General features: G+C 36.8%; 2 long non-coding RNA genes across 2 annotated transcripts; both read right to left on the bottom strand.

Annotated features, from left to right (window-relative positions):
- Positions 1–1,384: 1,384 nt before the first annotated feature.
- Positions 1,385–13,220, bottom strand: LOC139802631 (uncharacterized). The gene is made up of 3 exons (XR_011728729.1): positions 11,034–13,220; positions 1,822–1,957; positions 1,385–1,579 (listed from the first exon to the last, which is right to left on the bottom strand). It is a non-coding gene; the product is annotated as an uncharacterized lncRNA (long non-coding RNA).
- A 3,457-nt stretch (positions 13,221–16,677) lies between these two features.
- Positions 16,678–21,254, bottom strand: LOC139802618 (uncharacterized). Its single transcript, XR_011728716.1, has 4 exons — positions 21,070–21,254; positions 19,982–20,199; positions 19,716–19,848; positions 16,678–19,086 (listed from the first exon to the last, which is right to left on the bottom strand). It is a non-coding gene; the product is annotated as an uncharacterized lncRNA (long non-coding RNA).
- Positions 21,255–23,768: the final 2,514 nt, after the last annotated feature.

Below are 23,768 nucleotides of genomic sequence, written 5' to 3'. Positions count from 1 at the left end.
TATGACCATTATGTTCAACTCAGCAGTCTTTTTCCTGTTGGTAGGTTTTTGATACAAGCTTAGCATCAAGCCAGGCTGTCAAAACCAATGAAATCTATTTCTGTGCCATTGAAAGAGCTCTTGATGAAAGTCAGTCAGTTCAGGGAATGGTTTTTTTTAGACTAGCTGGAACCAAGACAGGAGAATAGTTGGATTTTAACAGAATTGCTGCTTTTTCTTATTTTTAAGAGGTGAGGAATATGTGCTAAGTAAACACATTTATTCTGTAAACCGTCCATGTAGTGGACTACATTTTAGTAGTAGAAACTAAAACTGCATTTTAGTCTGACTGTTTGCTGAAAGTCTTGTTTCTGAATAGAATTATCTCTTCTGCCAGATGTTTAATGTTGAAGTTATTGTGTGGGCTTAGCTCTTGTTGGGACTCTGTTTCTGGGTCACACTCAGAGCAGCCCTCAGGCTCCTGAGGGAAGGAAGTTTTAGTTTTCGTATTCTTCAAAGGAAGAATATCAAAGGGGATAGGTATGACAAATAGGAGGGATAGCAGTTTGGGTAGTGCCAGGGTTACTGTTTATATATATATATTTTTTTTCTTTTCCTATATATTTTTCTATATTTAAACTTTCACAAGATTTCTTTTCATGAGACTTACTGCAAAAGGCCTTTGCCTACACAGACACTATTTTTGATACTTTCTAGGCATTCTGGACTTACAGAATATGAATACATAGGTTGTAAGACCATTCAATTATTTTACATAGTTCAGAAACTTTTTTAAACACAATTTAAACATTTGTTTACTTCTATTTTTATGAACTCTCTGATTCCTATTGAAGAAAAGGACAGAAGATAAATACCCTAGCAATAAATATGTGTTTGGTGGTATTATGAATGGTTAATTGTTCCTTCGTATGGATTTTCCCAGCCTGGAACTTAACTATGGGTGTTTAGAGATGATCACAAAAAGGTTTACTTTTACATCTTAATCCATTGTCTGCTTGGGGTGTTGTTGAAAGAAATTGCTATCTTTTCCCCAGCCAGTTATTATAATGGTATGAAAAAATGACTTAAATATTGACCTTGTCAATATAACCAAGTTCCGAGGAGCTAAAAGTAAATCAAACAATCTTTTAATCCCAGGAAAATATTTTAAGGCTTTTCATTTTATTGTCTCAAGCTCACTTTTAAGACCTTAGTTTATGACACAGTAGCAATTCATGCAATAACCAAAAGAAAACTGAGAAAAGAATAAAACAGTGTTTATCCACACTTGTATCACTGCATAAGTTTTATGGTTTGTTAACTTAAAAGCAATCTATACTTAAAAAAAAAACAACAAAACTGTACTGATTGTTACTTAATTTTGCAATAAAATAAACTTACCAGTAATTTTCTCATCCAATATAAATCAAACCATTACATCACTTAACACTGGCTCTCTCTCCAGCTGATGTTGCTCAATTTTGTCCACTCCTAATATAGATTATATTTTCTATTAAATCCAAATGGCACTTATTTCTCTACCTCTAGCTTCTGACCTCTAAATTGAAGCCAGGACTCATTTCAGAGCCCCAAGTTCTGCCTGGGGAAAAAAGGCACATCACCACAGAGCCTGAGCTACAGCAAGCCTGGCTAGTAAATCAACATACCCCATGGGTAGAGCACGAGCACAGGTTAAGTTATGCAACTTATTCAGGAGGTTTTAATGCTGATACCACTGGATCTAGAGCTTTCCAAGGAATAATTAATTTAACCAACAGTCATCAGCTCCTGGTGCTTCCGAGTGAGGTTTCCTGTAATCTTACCTATACATTTTTCATGTACTTTATGTATTCTGGTTTAGCCATAATGATTTTAGTTCATGATTTTTCAATTCATCAGAAGAATCTGTGTATCCAAAGAGTGGATCATGGGGATACTGCAGTTTCACACAATGGAGACAGTGGGATTTTTTCTTTACCTAGAAAAATCACAACATAGGGAATTACATCAAAGCAACTTTTTTTAGTTGCTCTAATGTAATCAATTAATTGCAAATTGATTATAGTTATTAAAAGTTTATTGCCTTTTAAAGGCAATTTCAGGGTGAGTAATGTAAAAATTGGAGATAAAACACAGTTAACTATATTTCATTTTATGTTCATTCATGCAAGCTATTGCTGTATTCTCTCACACTGGTTTTCCTTTTGCTCTCCTGCCTCAGTGCCTGGAGCAGGATCCCTGGTCAGAACTACTGAAACCCACTCAGCTGTTCCTGCTGCCCAGCCCACTGAGTCTCCCCAGAGGAATGTCACACCAGAAACTCCTCAGGGATTGCAACATTTTCCCATTTGTGAGAAAGACTGTTATTTTTAAGATGTGAAGTAGGGTTGGCACATAACCATAAAACCATTGAATTTTTCTTCCCATTCCTTTTCTCTTCCCCACCAGGACCCATAAAAAAATCCAGAGAGATGTGCAAAGCTCACCTTCAGCATGACAGCCCTCAGTGACCAGAATTTTGAGCTGACAAGGACATAAACTCTTGTAAGTGAAGTCTGTTATTGATTTGTATGCAACTACAGTGCAGAGATCAGAGGAAGTTCAAGGCTATACACTGTTGTTAAAATCCTTTCAGATTAGGAAAAAAAAATCTAATTACTTTCATTGAGGTACACAAAATGAAAAATCTATTTTAAGATTTTGAATTTAAAATTGAACAATTCCTTTGTGTAGTTTACCTTTTGAACTGATGGAGGCTTTGATCCATTATGTAAAGAACAATTGTATCTTAGAATAAATGAAAAGCAAACATATTGTTTGTAAAACTGAACACAGATGTTCTCTTACTGTGGGCATTTTAAAATAAATAAAATCAAGATCGTGACTCAAGAAGATGCATGAAAAAATTATGATTATTTAAAATGCTCTTATTACTGTTAATGCAGATGACCCAGGAGTGATTTGCCCCCACAGAAATAATTTCTCATTTTATTTTTAGTAATATTCAGGCTGACTCCAAGGTTCTTTGCAGCCCCAGGAAGTTTTGAATGGTCAGATGGTTCATTTTTGCTATGCTCAATGGTATTAGTATTTTATCCACCACTTGCATTATCATCAGTGCTTAAAAAAATATGCACTCTAAGAACTATCTAGAAATTAATTAATTCCAGATGATTTTCAGTCCTAGGCCTATTTAAAATAATCTCATATGCTTGATACAAATAAGTCTCATTCAGCCCTTCCCCCCAGCTTGATTCAGCTTTCTCTATTGTTGTGGCAGACCTTTCAAAATGCATTTGATCAGACATTGTTTCTGCTTGATGATCTGTGCCAGTGATTGACAAGAGTCCTTTGTGAGCAAGCATTTAAGTCATGATGTACAGACTTGTTAGGGAGCTGCTATGTCAAGAAGAGAAATGAACAATAAATTAGAACAAAATGGAATTGCATTTGAAACTTGGCTGGAGGATTTTGCATTTGTGAGGACAAAGGACATTTGACAATCTGAGTCATCTTGCAGTTTTGCCTGTAGCAACTGTCAAATTAGTTCTTAATGCTACAGGGAAAGGGATTGAGTCACAGCATTGCTTAAAGTTAAGAGGCTCATCAGTAAATCACTGGCAATATTAACAATTATGAGCTACACATTAATATGGCAGCAACACTCCAAATAGTATTCTTACAACAGAAAGTGAATGTAATTTTGCTTTCAGATTGCTGTGACTTCTCCCAGGAACTGCAGCTATTAACTGAGGAAGGTAGAGGAAAAAATGAGTATAACAATTCGATATTTTCTAGATTATGGGCCCTTAGAACTATGTAACAAGAGGAAAATCAGATACTAAATCTAGGTTTGAGAAAATGTAAAGTGAGATGAGGCAGGAAAGTGCTTACCTGCATGTAAAATTAAGATTCCCATGCATTTCTGTCATCCCTAAACTACACCTAGCTGGATCCTGCAGTGTTTCTTCCTTCCATCTCTTCTCTGCATTATCTGGAAGATGTGACCAGAGGCCACAGTGACTGCCTTCCCACCAACCCATGGCTCAGGTAAAGAATTTAGATAGTGTGGCCATGCTGGGGATGAGGACAGGTTGTGTCACCTACACCAGTTCCAGTCTGGTCTAAGAGAAAAACATAAATTGCCTGTTTACTCTAAGTCATATTAGAGAACAATATGGTCCTCCCAATTTCCTCACACTCACAAGAAACTCTTAAGAATGTTAAACTGATTCAGGTACCAGAGACATTTAAGTTTCTTGACACAACACAGTCCCTTTGGTGGATTTGGGTCAGGCAAAACTTTAGTGTTAATGAAGGCTCATGCAGAAACCTTGGATTTGAAATAGCTTTTAAAATATGGTGTATTCTTAGGCCAGCACTGACTTTCATGATCATTTCTTATGTGATTTTATAGAGTGCCTTTTAATGGAAGACAGAAAAGAAAATAAAAATAAACCCCAGTTTCATTTTCATGACTGAAGACTTGACTCTCCCATTTGATGATCAGCATAATTCCACCTCTTTCAAAACCTCTGTAGGTCTGGCTCAATATTCTGTATGATATTATGAGGAATCTATTGCCAGGCTCTGTGCCACTTTTCAAAGACACAGCTGCACAATCCTGCCATTTTCTGGCATGAACAATGTCAGAGGAAAACAGAATTAGGTGTGTTGTGGGGGTGGCCTGAGATACAATTGCACTGATAACTCATAATGACACTAAGGGACACCTGTCATGAGCTGCACAGGTCTTTCACAGTGTGGGCACTGCCCTTTTAAGTGCTTGCACACTGTAATGAAGTCCCAGAACACAAATGGTCACCACCTGAAGAGTCTCTTATAAGTGAGACCAGAGAAAGACATTTCCTGAGCTTTGCAAAAACTGAAACAAGAGGGATTTGTAGATCAAAATTCATTTAAAACAAGAAAAAAAAAAAAAAAAAAGAACAAGAAAGAAAAAGAAAACTCTCACCAGCAAGTAAAGAAACTTACTACCAGAGGGAACTCCACTGATAGGTATTTTTTAAATCAGTACTGCTTCATATACCCCAGCTGCTACGTTAAGCAGAGATGTCTTTCTACTCTCCAGATTCTTTGCCTAGCACACAAAAATATGATCACAGGATCTCAGATAGCTCCCAACCATAATGAAGATTGTGCAGGCTATACAGCTATTCACATCTGAAATTGGTCAATCTAAATTTTTTGGGAACTCATTTGATATTTATGAGAATTTGTGAGACTTACTTATAACCAGGCTGGAAATATATTCAGTTCTTTAACAAGCTTTACTATCAGTTGGATTGTTAACTGAACCTGAACATGCAGTCAACTCAGCTGGATGACTGAAGAGCAAAAAACAGATGATTTTTTTTTCCCCAGATCTAGTTAGAAGAAGAAAATGACATCCAGTTCAAGGGATTTTGTAATAGACCTATTTCTATTTTGTACTGTAATTTGTTTTTTACTATAAATAAGCTCAAATTTTGGGCAGAGACAACACTATAGGAATCATCATATCTATAGTAAAAGTTACATAGCATTTCAGTAATAATTTACAAGCCAACTTGTGCAAGTAAATTCAGAGGTCTGCAGGACTGGTGGTACTTTCTGGCTTATAAAAATGCCAGTTATGAGAACACTCTGTTTGATGCTCGCTTCTCAGAGGGACTTTGCAAGGCTGAGCTGTAGGTTGCACAGTTCCATTTGTAAGTGAAAAGCATGGGAAAACAGCTCCATAAAATAGTTCAAAATTCTGAATTTTAGATTAGGAAGCAAAACCAAACCAAAAAACATTTAACATAAAATATGAAAAGTGTCTTTGGACCTAAGATCTGGCTTCAGTTATTTGCAGCCTCAGGAATATCTGCTTACATTGTCAGGTATTTTTCTGGGTAAGTTTTCTTTTTTGTGTGTGAGAATATTTCTCTGTTTCAAGCCAAAATCTCTACCAAGGTCTGAGAAAATAGTTAATAGGATAGAAAATAATTCTAAAGGAACAATATATGAAGTAGTGGACTCCTAAAACTTCAGGTCCAGTATATTCAATACTTGTTAATTGTAGAAATGCTGTATGTGTGAGCCTTCCTCCTCTGACATGGTCTATTTCTGAAAAAAAACAAGAGCAACTCATATGGTGCTGGGCACTGGTAGCTTAACCTTCAAGAGCTCACAAGAGTCCTAAAAAAAAATTCTAAACATGTGTAAATAAAGGAATATGAGAAATGATGTTTAGACAAATCCCTGGAGAAAGGGCAGCATGTATCTAATTTTCTTGATAGCCTCCTTCTTATATTTTCAGCAAGTGGAACATTTGTGTTTTATTAGACCTTATTTCCTGGATTAATAAGCAGGGGCTCATCTGCATCTAGGAACATGTTAAACACCCAAGAGAAACTCAAAAAAACCCAAACAAACCCAATCAACCAAATAAAAAAAAACCTCCAACACAAACCAGAAAAAGAGTAATTAAAATAATTTGTTTCTTTTGTACTAGAGCCTGAAGAAAGGAATCAAGCTTTGTACACTAGCCTGATGTAGGGCCTTTTTTCTTTCCAGGGAAAATATCAATGAAAAACATCCTGAGGGACATAAAAATGGAAGCTCTGAAATTAACAAAGGTTGACAATTGCTATTATTGATGTCCTTATCACAGATGACAAGTGGTTTAGGAGACTGTTCTAGCATATTGACACTGTAGTGCTTCAAATGATCTTTTTTTTTTTTTTTTTTTTAAAAAAAAAAAAAAAAAGTGAATGCACTGTCTGCTTCAGAAGCAGTGTTGGAAAAACTTGATGTGCAGAATGACTTTTGTCACCTGTTGTTGCCCAGCTAAGGGCAGAATCTTTCTGTTAGTCATCTTTCCAACTGAGTAACAGCTGCATTAATACAAATTATTCTCTGTCCGTCAATTTTAATTTCAAGATGAAAAGCAAAGGCAAACTCCAAGTAGAATGTTTCAAGAATAGTTCCCTTCCCACCCTCCTCCTACTCACTTACTTTTACAAGAATGTGAATTCACATGCTAGAATACAAGGTAAATGGCAAACAGAGTTTAGAAATATTTCTACACTAGCATGATAGAAATTGTAAGATGGTATAAAATATTCTTTAAATGGTGTCATCAATTTATATTGTAAAACTTCACTGAAATCCTAATAAGGAAGTTAGGAAATTTGAAAAAAAATTAAATTCTAAATATTTTCACCTCCAGACATCAAGAAAGGGTATGGTGCCCTCAAGGTACACAAGAAGTCATCTGATGTAGATACAAATGAGATCCTCCCACACCCTTTCCCTATAACTCTGTCCTAAAAAGATACAAGTACATTCCCATTTATTCAAAATTATTCTTCCCATATGCAAAAGTACATTACAACTCCAGTCACTCCAAAATTTTCAGTCAGTTTCTCAAATAAGAGCTCTTAAAAAAAAACCATTTTGAAACATTTCCAACTTCACCAGGTTTTATGGCTTCAAAATAAATGTTCAAAACACAATTTCAATCTTTTTATCTACAACTAAACACACTGGAAATGTTTTCTTAAGAAGGTATAATCACACAATTACTGTAGCTTAAATATAAACAAGGCAAACCTGTGATATGCTTGTGCACCTGGGTAACACTGCACTTGTGCATAACATAAGTCACTGGTAGTATCTCAAAGTATATACTCCCCAGCTCATTAGTATTAAAGCCTGAGAAATTAATTTTATTAAAGTTATCTTTCCATAACACAAATTTTGATGTTTTACTGCTTCTAGGAGGCAGATTCTACCATCTTTAAGAGAAAAAGTTTTCCCTCATTCTGTTTTTCATTTTAATAACAAAAGAAACAACATTTAATTATGAAAAGGAATAAAAATGCATAGTTAAATGAGTGCAACAAAAATTTCCAGCTGTAATATATATTTTTGATCTATACCAACACTTACATGTACAGAAGACCAGAAATCCAGTGTGTCTTTTATAATGGAGGCTCATTTAGATTAAAATATGCAGACCAGAAACTGTCAGCTTCATAAAACATTGCCTAAGTTAAATGTATGTGCACCTCAGGTTGGATATCTTTGAAAAATAATTCCTTTCCATGTAAAAATTTCTTTAGATCTTTTCTTTGAAATAGGACAGGACTCAAAATATGGCTGAGGGTCTTATGGCAGAAACAGATGTAAAAATCCCCACTCAATTTATCCAAGTTATAAACCTCTTAAAAACAAACCCCCAGTCATTTGCTCCTATTGAAGAATTCTTTGTGCTAAGTTTCCAGAATTCATTTGCACTAAGGTGAGCTGTCCTAGCAATGCACTCCTGTGCTGGCTGGGCTGGCTACAGAGTTGGGAAACAGAAGAGTGGGACAAATAGGTAAAATGACTGGAGGGAACAAAGAGCTCTGTACACCCATTAGGTAATTAAAATAAATTCCACCAATGCAAATAAAACCATCTCCTCTAGAACTGACTGTCCTATTTTCTTCATTCTCCAACAGCATCATAGTTAAAAGTTCAAGTGAGAAAAGCATCCTTCAAATGGAGCAGAATTCTTCATGGTAAAGGGGAGAGCAAGGAAAAAAAATGGTGAGGCAAAAGTTGGTATATTAGCTTAGTACTTAGTATGTCCTCTCTCATATTTATGCTGTTGGAAGGCTTTAGTTGATCTCTGTCTATTAACACTTAAGATACATTTTAAAGGAATGATGCTACACCTTTTGCACACTTTACTGGCATATTCACCTCATATTATTCCTCATATTAGGATGTCTAACTAATTCGGTGTTATTCTAGGAGTTTACCAAGTCTAGAACATCCTTAGACAAGTAATAATAATAATTATAAAAAAAATTACAACCCCAATCCAATTGTCTGATGGAATTCTTTATTTCCACTGGAGCTTTCCCAAAATTGCAGTCTATGTGGAAGTAGCCAAGAGTTAGGAACTGTCAACATGCTGACAGGAAAGTAAGCAATGTAAAAGAGAAGCCAGCATTTGAGTCTCACAGCATGGTACACTGCTGTAATGGTTTAAATCATAACCCAAATGATTGCTGTTACAGAGATAGTGAATGTCATGCTTACAGAAAAATTGTGGATGTTAAAAATGACTGCCATTAAAAAGATGTCTCACAGGGGGTGGGGCCTCAGGCCAGTAAACAGACAAAATGAATTACAGAGGAAAAAAAAAAAAAAAGAAATAAAAAAAAGCAAGACAGAAAAGGGACGTCTTTTCTAATTACCAGATTCAGCTCTCATTATAGTACTCTTTATAACCAAGAAAAGGCTGGGAGAGAGAGAAATACAGGAGCAGCACAATGATTATGTATTTTCTTTAAACCAACAGAATCTCAGTTAGAATTAAGAGCGTGACATCAAAAATATGCATAGCTGAAAATAGATACTGGATCTCTGTAGGTAAGTGCTTGGCACTGGTAAGAAGAATTCTGCACAAAAATGGCATTCTTATTTAAATGTCAGTATAAAAAAAAGAAAGATAAGGCTGACCCAGAGAAACTTAGAGAACCGTATGCCTCTACCAATAACACAGAAATATGTTCCTTACCACAAAAGATGAAATCTGCACAATCATCCTCCCTTTGTTATAAAGAGATTAAAACACCAGGAAAGGAAATCTCTCTCAATACAGCACTTAACAGGGAAACATTTTCGTTTGTTGTTCAGGAAGCCAGAAACAGAGAACCTCTTTCATGTGACAAAGTACAAGCTACCTTTTTAGTGTTCTCCTGGCACACAGAACTTTCCAGAGGACAGTTTATTCCCCTTCAACTTGGAATCCTACAAGTCAAAATTTAAAGTTTATAAATCCAGAGAGGACCATGGCCTCTTGCACAAACCAATGGGTTTTCTTGGAATTAATACCTGCTTGACTAGGACATTTCAAAGAAAACCAGAATACTGTTGTTTTTTTGTTTCATTTTTCTCTAAGTTACTGCTGAGGGAGAATCTACACAAATTTTAAGAAAATTCCTACAGATATGGCTTCTTCAGCATATAGCATGAGATAAAGAAGGTATGAAGGACCTACTTTGTATGGAAAGTTTCACTGATCTCATGCCAATCCACCCAGTATTACAATCTCTCTCTGAATGCTCAGCTTCCACTTGCCCTATGACAGGCAACTCTTTTCCCAGTATAGCTGATGCTCAGGCTGAATTAGTAACCTTCCAAGGCACACAGTGGCTTTTCTGAGTTTCAAGAGTGTCTCTAAAAAAATAGGTTGCTCTAAGATGGCTGAGCACCTCTGGAAAAGAAATCTGATTGATAATCTAACTCCTCCTTACACGCACGTTCTCTTTGCCACTTTAGGGTTGCTATGTGCCCAGTCTGCACAGTTTGTATTCTCAGGATCCTCCCAGGCCTCATTTAGATCCTCTTGTCTTGAGCTCTGACATTATCTCAAGCTCCTCTGCCTTCCCAGACTGTGAGATGACTGAGGAGCACAGCAGAAAACACAGCAAGTATGTTGCACAGATTTCTGACATTTGGTATGTGCACCTTATCAAGTACACAGCTAACAGAACCAGAAACTTCACTCCTGTTATTACCACAGGATTACATTATTTTGGATAAATTGAGTGGGGATTTTTACAGCCATGTTAAATGAAAAACTTCTGGAATTCTTCTCTTTAATACTCTCTTCTTCATGTAACTAAGAAGCCCAGCAGCCCCTCTGGGCATTCAGACAAGCTTACGACTGATTGCCCATTCCAATTCAAGTGGGTTATCTGCTGTAGTTGCAGACTGCTTCCAGAATAAGGCTTGGGGGTGAAGGGGATTCTGTAAAAAAAGTATTCTTTATTTCTAGAAGCAGAATGTTCTTTATTTCTAGCCATTTCAGACTCATTATTTATTGGCACCAAAATCCACTTGGAAACTAATATGTGAGGGAAATACTCAGTACAGAGCAGAGTTGAAGGGTAAAAGTCATCCTTATAAATTATACTCAAGGCAATCACTTTATATCACTTTTCATTATGCAGCATATTTTTCAGGCATTCATTCTGAATTTATTTTAAAAAAGAAAACATTGAGCTCACCATATTTTAAGATTCCTAAAATACTCGAATACTTCTGAAGGATTTTCTGCTCCAGGCCAGTAGTTCGTCATCTCTGCTTCTCTGTTACATGTGAAACTAGATGAGAAAATCAGATTATCACTCTCAAATCCCTGTAGGAGAAAGCTGAATTAACATGACAATTCAAGTTCATGAAAGAAGATACTTGTGCAAAGTGTGCATAACTTATAAATTCATTTAACATTGACTATGCAATTAAGTTAGCTTACTTCCTTAAAGATACTGCAATAAAACTGAGTATGTGGTAGACAAATGAAGTAGAAGTGCAGAAGGCTGAACTCATGCTTTACCTTTTACTATAATTGGGATAACTGTTTTCCAGAAGCCTCCATGTCTTCCAGAAGTTTTCAGCACAAAATCAGGGTAAACACAAGAGAAAAAATGTATCTGGAACATTGAAGTCTGGAGGGAAAATGACAACTGCAGAAGGGAAGGAAAAGCATAGCTGCTACAGGCCACAATCTGATTGGGAGAAGTTGGAGTTTGCTGTTACTCTGTTCTAGAGGGCAATATCTATAAAACTGGTGGTATCTCAGGGCTGGCATATAATGCATTTAACAATGCTAATATGTTAATGCAACTTAATTTGCTCAGTTCAGCACATTGCTTAAGTGTCCTTTGAAAGACTCACAAGAGAAGTAGAAAGTTGGTATGAGTGAAGTATGAAAAGAAATGGGTGTATGTGAATACCAGACAAAGCAGCAGAACAAGACTTGAAAATAATGTCCTGTATTGGTCACAGAGGCAACTGTACCCAGCAACAAAATGTGAATGAGCTGCTTTTGCCAAAACCAGGAATCCTGCACACTGACACAACCATGGCCACAGACTGCTTGGTGGCAAGAGACCTGGCATTCTGCCAGCAGGACAGGATGTCACCCTGGCATCTGGGTCACAACATGCCTGTACCTTTCCAAGTTAGTTGTCCAGGAAAAGGGGCTGTCATCATATAGATTGCTCTGTCTTGAGCAGAAGCAAGACACCAAGACAGCAGCCATGCCTGTGTTTTATGGAGAATAACACAGGCATGATTTGGAAGCAAAGGCCCACTCCACAACAACCGTGGGGCCCAAAAGGTCTGAAAGTCTAAAAATGAGTTTTCTGATGCCACCCAAGAACCTAATGAACATGATGTGTTGGGAGGCAGGATTCAATAGTTGATCTCATTTGTCCTGTGTTAAGCACAGGTGATTCTGGAGAGGCTATTTGAGCACACCCATGTCTGTGTGTATGTTGGTGTGAGAATGAATGCATTTTTGAGATACATAATGAGTAAAATCAGTTTACTTACAGGTTCTGCAAATAGAGTCCAACTTGTGCTGATGTAACTCCTCACACTTAACAGAAACAGGGAAAGTAAAACCTTCAGCTTTCAATGGAAAAGAGGTGGTTGCAGGAGAGGAAAGGTGATTTATGTGTTGTTACTTCTCTACCAAACACTGATAGCTTTTGTTGAGAAAAATAACTCTTCTCAGAAGATGTCAAACTACTTATGCAGGATAAATATATAAAATGGAGGCAAACTAACAGACAAATGAAATATCAAGCTTCAGTTCTCTCTCATGTGGTGGCTTTATATTTATAGACATAGATTGTAAGATCCAATTTAGGGGAGAAAAGAAATGGACACCTTGGTGCAAGCCTCAGTCATTTTTATTGAAAGCTCTTAGCTAAGGTTAAATCTCTGCACTTTTTTAAAGAGTTTCCAGAAATAAGCAGTAGTACAATAAGTGCAGTAAGAAGAAAAATCTGTCAAAGAGTAATATACTCTTGAAATCCAGCAGAAAAACTTGTGCCAGAACTTTGGAGATTGTGGAGAGAAAAGGTACTTAGGTTACTGCACGATGGAAACAAAACAAACCAAAAAAAAAACCCAAACCAAAAACTAAACAAAAAAAAAGAGCTAAGAGGCCTGAACAGTCAGGCTATGAACGAATATGAACTGCAGATTTGTTCCTAACAGCCTGGTCCTGTCAACAAACCACCAGCACAAAAGTCCAGTGTTGAGATTCATACACAGTAGAGAAGAGAGCAGTGGAAGCAGAGGCCGAGGCTTGATGTGCTCCATTTCATGGCTCAGTGAGTTACTGACAATGCATTTTAAATCTGCTGTATTCCAATGATCATTAGATATAATGATTGTAAGAAATGTCATGAATTTTAAATATGTGACTTGTTTATTAACTAATTAAGTTTGGTGGTTTAATCTATACCTTTGTTTTTTCAAGATGGGGTAAACAGTCAGCAAGAAATATTTTTGCTCATCAATTTTTTTCCCACAGTTACTTATAACCTTTTTTTTCCCATAATTGTTTTCTATCATTGCTCAAGGTATGATGTGACAGGACTAATCACTGATGTAAAGGTCCTGTAGTTCAATTAAAAAAGGGCAATGAATAATCAGAAAGGGGCAGACAAGAAAGAAATACCAGGATGGGCATGGGATGCAAATTCATACTTCATGGCCAGGAGGCAGCAGTAAAGCAATGCTAAGACTGAGGTGCTACAAGCATTAGGATACATCAAAGACCAACTTCCCAGAGATTCAAAGGAAAGGTGAAGATGGTAGCTGCCAAGACAGAGAATGCTGAAAAGCTGCTGCTATAACTGAGCCTTGAGATGATGTAGCTGTTTGCTGTGACAGGTGCTTCCTTGGACAACCTGCATGGAACAAACCTGTAACACGTGTGAGGGGCTGGAGAGATGTCCAAGACAAAGAGCAGCCCTTTAAGACAGAGAGAATGGTGCTTGTCTTGGTCTGATGAGCAATCAGCATTGCAGGCTGGAGTACTGTGTGCACATCTTGACATGAAATGGAGGCACAAGTAGTAAACTCAAAAGGCAGTGAATTCCACAATGATCACACTGAGTGTCAAAGGCTAATTTCAATCCAAGTTAACCTCTTAACCACAATATGAACTTCTGAAAGTAAAGATGTGTTACAATAATGAGGGTGGAATGGATCACCCTCTGGAGCTAGAGCATTTAAGCTCATTTTTTAATTCCAGTTTGAAAGCTTCACATTCTTCCACCCAGATGAGTGCAGAAGAGGCCATATTCATAGCAAAACTGCATTTGAATTTCACATGGCATTACAGATATGAAGTGTGCAAAATGTAAAGCTTTGCAGTGTCATCTGGTTTTTACAACACAGCTGCAGACAGAGGATATCACAATAAGACACCAGAGGTTTTGCCAGAATTCAGATAAATAGGAGCTTAATAAGTTTCCTTTGTATTTTTCATTTTAGATCAAAATATTAGATTTCTATTTTGCACTTGTAATGTGCCTTGGAGTCACAAAAATACCAAAAAAACCACAATTATATACCAAGATAATTTCCTTCATTAACTGAAATTAATCCTCCTTTGGGATAATAAGTGGAGAGCACACACCAAATCAAGAACATTATTATGTTCAAATATAAATCTGCATATATGAGTCTAGCAAGGTGCATAGACTTGGATTTCCACACAGATTTGAGCCAGGTAGCTCAGTAGGAGAGTGCAATTTGGTGCTTTGAATATCTAGCCACAAATAGCACAATTTGAGCTGCTGTACAGCAAGTTCCTATGATGGTGCACCTGCAGCCAGAGCACTTAATAAGGGATCTGTATCAGCCACTGCCAGGGAGGCTTTTCATGCCATGCAGAAGCTCTGAGGTCACATCAACTCTTAAGTGTTGTCTGCTGAACTTTCAACACCATTTTTGAGGACTGGTGTTAACTTAGTCTTAACACAGCTCAGATTAGCTGAAGTGCTCTTTGCTAATAGGATCATAAGACTGGAAACTGTGACCTTGCCCTCCCTAACCCTCGAAGCCTTCTTAGACTTGAACAGTCTTTGAAAGCCTTCAGTTAACATTACTAATTACATCTGCCTTTTCATGGATTTAAAAGCAGTGAAACATTGTTTTTAGCCTGACTGAGGCAACCTTAGAAGTCTCAGAAAAGATCTTCCTTTTCTCAGACCTTTAAAACTTTTGATAAATGCAGAAAGCTTACTGTCCTGGAAAGATACAGGATAACTTCTTATTACTAGATCATGTATCAAACCTCATGTAGGAAAGTGTTAACTTCAGCCATCACTGTGTCTTGTTAGAGCATTACAAAAAGCCCAGAAATAACAATTATCAAACATGTTCATCGCTGCCTCGTATGCAGTTTCTGAAAACTACAGATACTTTGGCTGACACCTATGGACACCACAAATACAGCAATTGCCACCCAGCAAGTCACTGACCAAACACATCTTTCTAATATGTTTATGTGCAGATGCACGCATCCACATGTATTGCTACCCTGATTAAAAACAGAAAAAAATTCTCATTCATAGCAGAAAAATCCCCTGGACAGTGTAACTGTATAGTTTTAAGCAGCTGCGTCAGAACTGTATAGGCCATTCTATCACAAACATGATTGACCTCAAGTAAAGCAGCTCCTTTCCAGCTGTTGTCATGCCCCAAATAAGAAAAACACCACAGTGATCTTGTATAGCAATGACTCAGGAGCACTCATACAAACCTCTGCCTTACAGCTTCCTAATCGAATTAAATAGTTCAGTCATGGATCTGCCTCATCACAAGTTAACCTTTCACTTCAGAAGCATCAGATCACATCTATAAATCTCTCCCTCCTGGATGCCTAGCATTCCTCAGAAACCTAGTTGAAAGGATTTATCTCCAAGTCCAGCTACTCAGGGACACTAACAAATTCCTGCTCAGTGAAGGTGTCTGACGCTCCCTGCAGGAAAGAAGTGCCTACGAGCATGTGCAACAGCAGACATTCAGTGAGACTCCCCTAAAATCTCCTAACATTTAATTAAAAGAAAATTAGTTTTGTCTAATGGATAGGGAGCTACTTGGGATGGGGAGGTTTGTGTTTCCTCCTTCAATAAATACGGAAAGTGAGATGTTTGTATATTTATGGGAATGAGAATACAAGTCTGAATTTCTTAGATATTATGCTTAAAAGTCATATTTGTGTTCTCCTCTCTCTCTCTCACCCCCCCTCCCCTGCCTTTCCCTTGCATCTTTTCTCCAGCAAAGATTTAATTATTTAATGCCAAGTGCAATAACATCAAGAGAGACCAAGAGCATTCTTCCATGGAATACTTCACAGCACACTAATTAGGACTCTTCTGAGACATTTAACAATCCCCGAAGGCAGAGGAGGGAACTGAATCTGATCTCTTGTAATCCCGAAGACCATCCTCATTTTGATATTATTGCAAGGGGGAGCAGAGGGCTTCTAGTGGCTGCTTTTTGTGAGAAAAGTACTGCTCCTGCTTCCCCCCAGCTGCTGATGGCTGCCCTGTTTGGTTCCTAGAAACTGGTTAAGACTGAAACACCACTTGGTGCCCAGCACTTGCTATTGCTTACACAGATTACCTACTGCTTGATGGGCTGGCTTCCATCTGAGCCTATTACCAGCTCTTCCTCCATGGAAAAAGAAACTTATGTACCTCATTCAGAACTGTGAATTCCACCAGGTACTTGTCTGCATGTGAGGCTTTGTCATGCTGGCTTTGGCTGCCTTGAGCTGGATGGAGCTTATGCAACAAGACATTGCTTATGCAATAAGCAGCCAGCCATGCAGGGAGCACATTTTCATTTTTGGAAGCACATGTTGCTGAGTGGTGAGGAACACATGCTGCAAGGGGAGCCCCAGCATCAGGCAGCTGCCAGGAGGAAAGCAGGACACAAACTGGCAAGCTTTACTTTTCTCACAGTTTTGAGTTTCTGACTACATCATGACCATAACATCATGCTTTGCCCACTATGAATGGGACTTTTCAGTGCACTGCTCTGAACACTGCATCTGACTGCAATGAAATACATTCCATATGTATTTGGGGCATAAGTTATAGGTGAAATAAAGCAAGAGCACAAGAGTAATAGCTTAAGTGGCAATAATACTCAATTAACTCTCCTCCTCTCTCAGATCACAGATGCCTCCAGTATTTCTGCTGTTCTTTAACCACTTCAGCTTTGCCATGGAATATTCACCAAAAAAACCCTAAAGAGAGTAAGTAAGAATTGTCTTATATTAAAGCATGGCCAGCATTTTAAGAGTTAGAGGAATTAAAATTTCCCCCATAATTAAACTAATCTAAGACCTTTTGATTAAAAAAGAAAGTTGCAATATGAATATTAGTTATGTCACCCTATACAATTAATCTTTTTTAAACCAGAGCAAATGTGAAATTTAAACCCCATTTTTAAGTTGCTGCTCCTTATTTTTACCAGTTAATTACTTTTGAACCTCACCTCATGATCCTTGATTAGCCCTTTTAAATATGCTGGGGTTTACACTTTCTTCTTTTGTGTCATTCATTAATCACTGTTCAATAAATGCTGTCAGAAAGCTGATGTCTTTGATGTCTCATTGTTCCTTGCATTCTTTCTTGTTGGTAGTTAATCAAATACTCCCCTGCTGTGGTCAAAGCACAGTTTGATAGCAGTTTCAGAGGTGATTCAGCATTAAAACACAGAATGTATGTTAAAGTTCATTTTTTCTTACACCATGCTAAACTCTAAGCTTTCATTTTGCAGTACTTGGCAAATGACACATTGTTGTCATACCCTTATGACTGGGGAGCTCAGGAAATACTAATAAGTTCTGCCATCCAACTGGAGCACACTGCAATGACTGACTAATTACCTACACTCTGAAATATACTGCAAAGTTTCCACTGTCAATCTCAGTGAAAAACTACTCCTTTTTTTTTTTTTTTTTTTTTTTTGAGAAAAAGAGATTAGAATTAGAACAATTGTCAAAATGCGTTAAAACTTCAGGAGGTGGTAAGTCAAATGGAAGTATCCAACAGAGATGGGGATAAAATGAACATTTTCATTTCTAATGTTTGTTCAAGACAGATTTATATTGAAAATATTCAGAAAGAAATTCTGTGTGACAGTGGATAGACTGCAAACAAAGTACCAACTCAGAAGAGTGTGAAAGAGGAGAATGCAATGGGCCCAGGAATCATAACTGAAAATAAAATAAAAGTAAAACCAGACCAATATAAAATACTGAGGGTTTTAAACTAGTTTGGCATTGCCTGGCTTATTTGCTTTAGAAGAAATCATCAGTGTTTGAAGTCTTTCCATTAAAATCATCTAAACTAATGATTTATTGAACCTTTCTTTTCCAGAGATCCTATCCCTGATTGCACCAAACACCCCAAACAATTGCAGATGTACAGCTGAAGAACCAGGTAAACATAGCAGACCTATCAGATTAATCTGTACTAAAGTCATCATTATCACATCTACTTGTAAGTGAATTTGTATACTTATATTAGACCAGTAGCAGAAATAAAAGTGAAAAGAGACAATAATGCTTTTACATTTAAAATAAAATAATTATAAAAACCTGTTTATCTCTAAGCCCAAAGATAAAAGTTAGATTTAGATGAAAATCCTCAAGAAAATGACCAAAAGCACCAAAATTATTCAGCTTCAGGAATAGCTGAGATAAAGGAATAACTTTTAGTGGCATGGCTCAAGATACTTGGGAGATGGAGAAATAAAGAATTATTTCTTGTCTTAAATCCATATGGATTATTAGGAAAAAGTTGATGTCTGTGCTTATTGCTTTGTATGTTATTGAAGTATTTAGCTTGCTTTCCTGAGATCTACCCTGCTTTGCAAATATGAAATTGTGCAATTAGCAGCCCAACTTCACACTTGCTTAAAAAGTTCATTAAAATTAAAAACTCATTGGCATCACTGATACAGAAGAAGCATTTTTAGAAGGAAAACTATTATGCTACACAATGGTTTTGTAAATAATATGAAGAAACTACTATGCTTAACAAGTGATAAACACTAGTCCCAGAGAAACAATCAGTGCAGTTTTAGGCAGTTATGACCCTGCCCTCCTGCATCACTGTTCCCAGGGTTCCTCTTATGCAAAAGAATCAAGTCCTACTCACCTATTATTAAAATACTCAGATGAGTAAGACAAGATCTTGGGATGTGTATAGGAGCATTTGCCTGGGAACTCTCAGACTGTGGCCGAGGTAGATAGGTGCAACTTAAAAAATTTGCTAAAGCATCTTTGTAATAGGCATTTTATGACACAGCCATGGTACAGTTAATTAAAAGATCATCTGTATAATTTTTGGATCTCTGTGCTGTGTGGTTTTACTAAAGCTTTCATTCAAAATATTCATCTATACTTTAAATAGGAGCTTGGTGGACTATTCATATTCCAAGTCTCTCTTTGCTGTCTCGATTTTTCCTCTGTTTGAGACAGAACAGGAGAAACAATGATGTCTTAGCTTGCAGGCACCTTCTTTATACTTTTTTCAAATGACTGAGGGAAAAAATATTTTCCTTTCTCCAGACACTAGCATTCCACCTCACAAATCCCCATGGCCTTAAATACCATTTTATTTTCTGTTCAGGTCTAGAAATAAAAGCCCTAAGTTTTTAGAACACAACATAGCATGTTCTTTCTTGTTACTATACACCTCTTGGTGTGTGCATTTTGATCTTAGTATCAGCAGTATAAAAACTTCAGGGAAAAATCTAAGGGGTGTAAATCCCTGTTGTATTGATAGCAGGCAATGACCCATTCAAAATCTAGAGACTCATTTTCTGAGGTTACAAGACAGTAACACCACCTTCATTGATACCTGCAATGCTCCAAGCACTTTTCTTCACAGCAGTATCTGAAGTTCTCTGATGTTTTTAGAGCAGCTCTCAGATTACATTGCTCAGCTTCAGACTGATATCATGACTGTCAATTTACACTACTCCCAGGTAATACTGTAACAAAAGTTTCAAAAAGAAAGAAGTGACATCATCATTCTGACTCACAATAAACTGTACAATGAATGTCTGGTGAGTATTTCAGTGCCAGCAAAAGATGGATATTTGGAAAGAGAAGGGACCCACTAACGTGTTTTCCAGTGAGATTTAAGTTCAATTGTCTGATTTTGTCTTTCTTTCTCAGGTAGCAAAATTTTTGGTGTCAAATCCTCAAGTGCAGTCACTGAATATTTTGCAGGCATAACATAAAAAAATGACTCAGGCTAAATCTGTGCTGTTGTCTTGTGTGTCATTCCTCTGTAGAGTGAGCCAATAAAATTGCAGAGGATGAATTTGGGCTCTTATTCCCTAAGGAACATGGAAGACTTTGCTATAGATGCAAAATGACAGATTGCTGCTGGATTTCACATACCTTTTATAAAGTGGGTTAGTGATAAGTAATTATGCCAAGCAAGTAAACTCCTCATAGCTTGCTTGTTCATGGAGGAAATTCTGAGAACATTTGAAAAAATACCCCAAAACAAGATGGTAAAGCATGAAATACAGCAGTTTAGGTGTGTTTTGGGTTGTTTTGTTTCAAAATTGATCTATTACTTGGAAAAAAATAAATAAAAAAGCAGTTCCCACAGCAGCTTTTCCGTATGTTTTCACCAAGGTGTATAAATGCAGAATGATCCAAATGCAGAAAAACAAAACAAACAAAACCACAAAAAATATCTCTGCTGAATTCCCAAACTACAGAATCAAGAAGATTATTTTCATTTAATCAAGGATAGCACTGAGACTTTTCATATTAAAAATTTCTTTGCTCCCTGTTAAAATAAACATTGTGTGTGTATATATATGCATAAAATCTAATAGCAGGCATATGTACTCAGATTGACTAAAACTTACTGACAAATACAAAATTGTGCAGTAGCAAAAGAGCAGTGTGCAGCAAATGGCATACTTCAGTAGCATAAGAAGTTTTTACACATTCTTTTGATCAGCTACATTGCTAAGTTGAACAAAAATGTTATCTGTCAGCTTGACTCCCAACTGAAATGTACTGTCTTCACCCTATGTCCAATGAGAGGAGCCATACCCACTTTTATGCTGGGAAAACTGACACACAGTTACCACTAAACCCATACTACAAGTTCTTAGCTGAACTGAAAATTGAAGTCAAATAACCCAGCTATTACTGCTCTACTTTTTCCATTAGGTGATTGCTCTTACCATGGCAGGCAGCACAAGTAACATGCACAAGATTAGTGTTTATTTCATCCAAGGCTGATATCCATGTTATTTTCATATTTGGGAAGCAATTTATAATTTTGGCATTTATTTGTCCTTTTAGGTGCAGGCATGCTATTTTCTGGGCTGCAGAAGTTCACACAGTCTGTAGCTTGGCATGCTGGATCACAGTTCAGAAAGGACATTGGAAGAAAAATAAATTAATCACTTTGACAGAAAAATGAGATTTAGAATGAAAAGTATGGATAGAAGCTTCATTTAGAAGTTTTTTTAGGTGTTGCTGTTATAAAGCACAGAGCCCAGACTGCCACAGATTTTACAAAAATAATCCAAGTATTTGCATAAACTAGAATCTTTTTAAATTATAAAAAGGGGAAGACTTATTAATAACTGATGAATTATTTTAATTCAAGATAATCCTGATAAACAGAGCTAGAAAATTGAAATACCATTAAACAACTCTTTTCATGCTTTTGCCCATAATCATATCTCACTATTATCACTGCAGCTGGGATTTTCATGTGAAATGTTCACCTGCCTTATGGAACGCTTCTACATCACTTTTTTTTCTACACCTATTTTTAAAAATGTTTTTAATCCCTCCCCCTTCGAGAAGAATGTGTTCTCTGAAATGAGAAAATAATTTTTTTATATGAGGTATTTCCCATTTTCTTTTAAAATACAGAACATTTTATCACCACACTTTCCCAAAGGGGTACACATTGATTTTATTGAATTTGAAAAAAGTAAATTTATTTAGGAAAAAAATAATTACTGTTCCTTGTTAGCTCTTTTTATTTTCATGGCAATGTTTCACCTTACTGAGGGGCACGCAGATCTGCTTTACAGACCTGAGTACTTTGTAGTCTCACTATACACTTTACCTTATTCAGGTGCCAAAATTGAAACCCCAAATTTCTTCATCTGTTTGAAGTTACTGAACCTCTGGTCTGCAAGTCCAAACAAAACTAATGTTTCACTTAGATACCTAGACATTCCCAAATAAAAACTGCTTTCATCTAGAAGGTTTCTAATGAGCTTGACTTTAAAAGTAGCTTTAGAAAAATTGTGGTTCTTCTACACAATCTAACATTATTGATCAACTGAAAATTTCTTACTTTTTAGACATGACCAGACTTAAAGCATGCTTACAATTTCTAGCAAGCAGAAAAAAGAAAAAAAAAAAGGTTTATTGAACGAAGGAGATAATATTTGAAGTGTTCTGTATAATTGAATTGTTAGATTTGGGCTGTAATTAGAGACAAAACTCATCTAGATGAGGCTAAAATCAAGATAAGTCATAAAAGATTCCTTTATGAGTGTTTTTTCTATTCAGTTCAACTACCAATCACATTAGTGTGGAGAATTTAATATTTAAGTTAAAATAACAATGGAGTTCATACCTCAGCAACTGTTAAATTCGTTATTTTAAGTGAGAAAATGGGATTTTAATGAAACCAAAGACAGCTCTCATTCCTTCCATGTTATCTAAAGTTTGATTTAGTCTCTGATTTTCAGCTAAAGAGGAGATGCTTTTTGTTATACTTTCAAAAGGAAAATGAAAGAGCCATGTAAGTCATTGGACTGGCATATTAGCTGCTAAACTGGCACAATCCAATAGTTTAAACTGTAGTTTTCATGACAATCAGGTTTCCTCTTGTTTTAAGGGGAAATTTGATTTTTAGAGGTAAAAAAAAAACAAAGCCTAAATCAGTCCCCTTTAATACCTTTCCTTTGCTTTCTTTCTAAGTTGGAAATACAGACTGAGAGCTTCAAGTCAGTTGCTTAACAAAATCAAATTCTGTTTGTTACCTGAAGTTACCCAGGAAGTGCCTTGGGTACCAGGCCTGCATTTCAGCAGTTTGCATTGCACATGGTGCCAGCTATAGGCACACCATACATGTACCACCACACTAGAGTTACAAATTATTCAAGATATGCACTCAAAGGATGTTAGGAACTGGTGTCTAGCTTTTAAGGCTCTCTGTAGGCAGCACAAAGGCAATGCTAACTGAACATCCCCAAAGTGCACCATCAATGCATTTTTCTGCTCGGAGTTCTGCAGTGTGGCAGGAGGGCTCCTCTTGGTTCATCCTCAGCTTCTCTGGAGGACTGGTGAAGCAGTCCCTGTTTGGATCACCCAGCACAGCAAAGCAATGCTCCAGGCTTTAAAAACTTACTGATGGCTGCTGGTTTTGTTCTGAGAGGATGGGGACCACTGTATAGGCAACAGCAAACTTTTTCTTTATCCTTTTTGCTCTGCAGGACTTCCTCCAGAGGGATGTGGTAGGATATTTGATGCCCTGGAAAGGTACAAAATGAGATTGCTAAACTGCCTTCAGATGTATTTATTTTTCTTAATGCAAATTCACAGCAACAGTTGTCCAAGACTGTCACACAATCAACAACTTTTAGTTCATCTGTTCATGAAACACAGTACGATGCAAACAAGGACTAGCCAACCCTAATCAAGAAGAATGATTCTCTAATTAGATGGGATTGTTTGTTAGCCCAAGACATTAGAGACAGCTCTTGCAGCACAAACAATATCAGAGTTTATTACCTTGTAGCAATTTTTTCCCTTCACAGTCTCTTGATTTGCAATAACATTTTTATTTTCATTTTATATTGTTTGAATTCTGCTGCTTCCACTGTAGTACTTTTAGTCTGTAATGAATGAA

Source organism: Heliangelus exortis, chromosome 14 (genome assembly GCF_036169615.1).
Source record: "Heliangelus exortis chromosome 14, bHelExo1.hap1, whole genome shotgun sequence".
Classification (NCBI taxonomy): Eukaryota; Metazoa; Chordata; class Aves; order Apodiformes; family Trochilidae; genus Heliangelus; species Heliangelus exortis.
This window is presented reverse-complemented; position numbering and strand designations above follow the sequence as displayed.